We start from the raw sequence: 5,156 nt of genomic DNA, 5'->3' as shown, positions 1-5,156 counted from the left end.
TATGGAAATACAAAAAACCTCGAATAGCCAAAGCAATCTTGAGGAAGAAAAATGGAACTGGGGGAATTAACCTGCCGGACTTCAGGCTCTACTACAAAGCCACAATCATCAAGACAGTATGGTACTGGCATAAAGACAGAAATATAGATCAATGGAACAAAATAGAAAGCCCAGAGATAAATCCATGCACCTATGGACACCTCATCTTTGACAAAGGAGGCAAGAATATAAAATGGAGAAAAGACAGTCTCTTTAACAAGTGGTGCTGGGAAAACTGGTCAGCCACCTGTAAAAGAATGAAACTAGAACACTTCCTAACACCATACACAAAAATAAATTCAAAATGGATTAGAGAGCTAAATGTAAGACCAGAAACTATAAAATTCCTAGAGGAGAACGTAGGCAAAACACTCTCCGACATAAGTAACATTTTAAATACAGTATATATGTATATATATAAAATAACTACCGACTGTCAGTTGATGACTTACTATTCTAAGTTATTTCTCAAAGCATTTTATAAAGTTGATTGTTCAATTAAGGAGAATATTTGATGGAAATGGGGACCCTTCTAAGGATAAAGTGGAAAGGAGAAATTTTGTTGGCCCAGAATTTTACAAAACATGAAGCAAAGAAATGCAGTCACAAATTTCTTTGGTTTGTTGAAAAAGAAGGAAGGAAGAAAAATATGTCATCAAATCTTTAAAAAAATAAGCAAATGAGTTCTATGGTTGACAGTCTGTAGCATGACTAGGTAATTATGGGGAAAATGCAATTGCATGTGTAAATTTATGCAGACCAAAATCTCCTCTTCAAAAACTCAGCCCTCATATTTTAAATCAACAAATAGTTCTTGGCATATGGTTTGTTACATAAATGCTTCCTAGCAAGACTGCTTCTATAATAATCTTGGTGAAAGAGCATGCCTAGTAATAGCTATTGAAAATTGTTTCATGCTACCTTTTGAAGATAGCATGTCATTCTGATGTCTGATTAAGAGTATAAAAACATTGTATCAGCTCATTTTTCTCAGCACATCCTCAAGAGAGATCCATTTATAAAATTATATATTCATATCTGTGAAAGTCTCTATCTTAAAATGAGCTATGCAAAATTACTAAGGAAAATACACAGGTCTTTATAACCAAGTCATTTGAGATGAGGAAACTCAACCAAATGAAATGACAATATATTGACGAAAAAAACAAACAAGAGTTGAGCCAACTGTGCTCTTTTCCCCAAGCAGGCTCAGTGTGCAATGGCTGCAAACAGCAGCCTCCTTCGTAGTGTAGGCATTTTGCTGCCTATACAGGTTGCCCTAAGGGACCTTGGAGACAACTCTTTCCAGTGGACATTCATGATTAATCGGCTGTCCCCACTTGAGGCTCCAGACAAGTATGTGTGGTACCTTTAGAAAGCCCCAAGTCACAGTGGCCAAGGTCCATACTGACCAAGTCATAACGTTCATCATACCAAGCTGTAGAACAAGGAGAATGTGACTGAGGTCCTCCGGGGCCAACTTCAAGTTCCCTGGCCACCAGAAGGTCCACATCTCCTAGAAGTGGGAATTTACCAAGTTTAATGTGGATGAATTTAAAAACACGGTGGCAGAAAAACAGTCCATACTGGATGGCTGCGAGGTCAAATATATCCCTAATCATGGCCCTCAGGACTCATGACAGCCTTGGCACTGTCCCCTTCTTAATCATGCCCACCAATGAATTCTACTTTCCTGTCAAAAAAAAGCAACAACCAAGAAACAGATACAATGTCAATAACTTGCTTAGCATATGATGAGATTGGATATAATATTTAAATTACTGAATATTTTAAATTGCACTGCACAAGGTCCAAGTCTACTAACAAATTTGTAGGTTAAATATCAGATGTAATAGTTCCTGAATGAACCATTGATAAATCTGGTGCATGAGATCTCTGTATTTGACAATACCAGAATGATCTAAATTAAGAATATCTGCATTTACAGATCTTTGTATCTATTATTTATTATTCACAATAATAATAAAAGTATATTTCTAACTTATCCCCAATATTTCAATAGTGCCTCTTGCCATGATATATAAATACCACCTTTAGACACTGAGGTATAAGCTCTTTCCTATGGAGCTGGAATCTGCATGACTTATATTTTGCTACCTCTATCACAACAGATAAGTGAAATGTTGAAAGTGCCTACCCTTAAAAACAATGGTATATAAATTTCATTTTTAGATTTTTTAAATGCCTTTTACCTATGACTTGGAATTATAAAAACCTTCAAAAATTCACTATTACATTCATCCCATAAAGAAGTAGACTCTTTCAACAAATAAGCACTTGTTTTACACAAATGTTTTGACCATCTCTCTTCAAAACAAAAGCATAAACAAATGAATACAAAACCATATACACACTCCGAAAAATAAAGATAACAACTCCTTATTCTTTTAAGGATCTAACATCTGAGATCTTGAGCAATTTTAACCTCTGACAAGCTTAAGTCAATGAAAGGCCATGAATAAAGGGTTGGTGACCTATTTATCAATTTATTGGGCAAGCAGTTCTTCCAGAGCATCAGACCAGCTCTGTGTTTTCATGTAAGTCAGATTAGCAACCTGGTTGTCAGTGTGTCATCTATGAGAGGGGAATATGACCTTAGTTCTCTGTAAAGCCACCCATTGTTTGAATATTCAGTGACACTAAACGTTGGATATGGATGAGGGTTGTAGAAAAGGTCTTCCTTATACAAATATAAATATTTAGAGGTTTTTAGAGGAATAAAGTGAAAAACATAACTGCCATAACTCAGGTTCAATTAATTGAATTATGTGGTCATCCTACCACACAAAGAAAATCAGAACTCTCAGAAAGCTAGTGGATGCAGAAAATAGAGGCAGCAATTTGAATCATTTGTTTCCCCTAAGCCTCAAGCTGTTCTCAAATTGGCAATTTTACCTAAACTAAGCGTTTATTTGATTGATTTTTTTTTCTTTCTGTCCTGAATGAATCATGACAGTTTTTATCTGTGTCAGCATACCAACTCAGTCACAGAAACAGGAGGTGGGAGATTCCACTCCTGGGTGATTACAGTTCATGGGCCTCCAGTATGCAAAACATTTAGTGAGAGTCAAAGAAGGAGCAGAAATAAAGATAGTGTGCTTTATTTTCAGATCATTCTTGATTCAGTTCTCAAGACCATCTTTCAGGTAGGATTTTTTTTCTTTTTCCCCCAATGGAGGGAAAAAAAAAATCTTTACAGTGTTCTAAATAAAAATAAAATGAACGCAAAACAAAATAACAAAAAACCTTACATGACTGCTTCTGAGTAAAAAAAGAAAATTCCCCTTTGGAACAGAGAGCAGCTGTGAAGACATCTGTGGGCTGAACAGAGTCCTAAAAGAACAATTGTGCATACATCTGTGGAGATAAAATAAGTGATGGATAAAATGTGAATCAAGAGTTCACATTCTGTAGACACTATTATGCATGTATAAGAATAAAACGGGAATCATAAAATTCCTTTTTTACTTCACCATCAACTACGGTGATTTAAAATGTGACCATAAAAGAGTAAAATAAGTACTGGATTATGAAAGGTCAGCTGGAGGGCCATAAAACTGTTTGGTTTTGTTTTTTTCAGAGTAGACCTAAGGGCACGTATACCTTCTCCCAGTGAATCCCATACATTTTCATTTGACCATCTGTACGGAGAGAAATTTCAGTAGTATCCAGTATACCACTTGTGTCTTATGCAAATATGCTCTCATTCCTCAAAAACCTAGAATATTTTTCTAAGTCTTTGCAATGAAGTTATGTGAAATTTGAAGTGGACTGCAAATAATTAAATATAGTTAAGACATTGAGAAAATTAAATGTTTTGTAAAATCACATAAGAAATATATTTTAGATGTCATCAATTTCTACCTTACTTTCCAAATATATTAATAATTTCAAGTCCAAAGCAGCAAAGTGACTTGAACAAAAACACATGGATAGTGGCAAAACTCGGATAAGAATGACACAAGGACACAAGGTGTCCTGGCTTTCAACTTAAAGTGCTTTATAGTTAGCTGTCTTGGAATTATTTTACAAATTTTGTTAAATAGCATTTGGTCTCTGGACATAATTTAAAACCAATTAGATTATAAACACCCTGCAATGGAGCATGCCCATGTTACTGAGTTGTACCAAACCTTAATATTCTGACAATTTATTATGTTATTTTAATTGTTCCAGATCATATGAAAGGATGGAGTCTTTCCTGGAATGTTTAGTGTACTTTCAAATTCTTGCCAAAAACTAGACAATATACCATACAAAGAATATAAATCAATCATAATTATACTCATGCATGAGGTTAGAAAATCTTTCTATAAATCATTACCAAGTCAAACTGAGCAGTATATTATATGAATAGCATAACTAAGGAAGTTTTATTCCAGGAATTTAGGGGTAGTTACTCAAAATGAAAAAAAAAGATGTAGTCTTTATTAGAGGAAGGTGGTAAATTTAATCAATATATCTTTTCAAAACTATTTCAAAATCAGAAATCAAAAATATTTCTTTCACATGATAAAGATATTATAAAACAATAGACAGCATAAATTTTTAATTATTAAATTCTGGAGTCACTTCTGTTATTAAGCACAAATATTCTAGTTACTTTCTGTAAAATACAATCACTTTATAATTATAATTAACAGGAAGAGACAAATCTAGTATTATACATCATATGCTTTTTACTTGGAAAGTTCAAAATAGCTGAATCAATTGAAATATTACAAGCTATAACATATTAAGTAAAAGTGACAGTCATGAACTCCTTATTGCCAAATTCAGACTTAAATTGAAGAAAGTAGGGAAAACTATTAGACCATTCAGATATGAATAAATCAAATCCCTTATGATTATACAGTGGAAGTAAGAAATAGATTTAAGGGTCTAGATCTGATAGATAGAGTGCCTGATGAACTCTGGACGGAGGTTCGTGACATTGTACAGGAGACAGGGACCAAGACCATCCCCATCGAAAAGAAATGCAAAAAAGCAAAATGGCTGTCTGAGGAGGCCTTACAAATAGCTGTGAAAAGAAGAGAAGCAAAAAGCAAAGGAGAAAAGGAAAAATATAAGCATCTGAATGCAGAGTTCCAAAGAAT

The 5,156-nt window shown here is 34.2% G+C and overlaps 1 non-coding gene across 1 annotated transcript; it reads left to right on the top strand.

Annotated features, from left to right (window-relative positions):
• The first annotated feature begins 1,206 nt into the window (after nt 1-1,206).
• On the top strand, nt 1,207-1,340 carry LOC129553691 (small nucleolar RNA SNORA70). Its single transcript, XR_008685506.1, has one exon. It is a non-coding gene; the product is annotated as a small nucleolar RNA SNORA70 (small nucleolar RNA).
• The last annotated feature ends 3,816 nt before the right edge of the window (nt 1,341-5,156 follow it).

The sequence above is a fragment of the Moschus berezovskii genome, chromosome 1 (genome assembly GCF_049115385.1).
Source record: "Moschus berezovskii isolate FMDL1 chromosome 1, NW_MosBer_1.0, whole genome shotgun sequence".
NCBI classification, from domain to species: Eukaryota; Metazoa; Chordata; class Mammalia; order Artiodactyla; family Moschidae; genus Moschus; species Moschus berezovskii.
The sequence above is the reverse complement of the archived record's forward strand: the minus strand, read 5'-3'. Positions and strand labels throughout refer to the sequence as shown.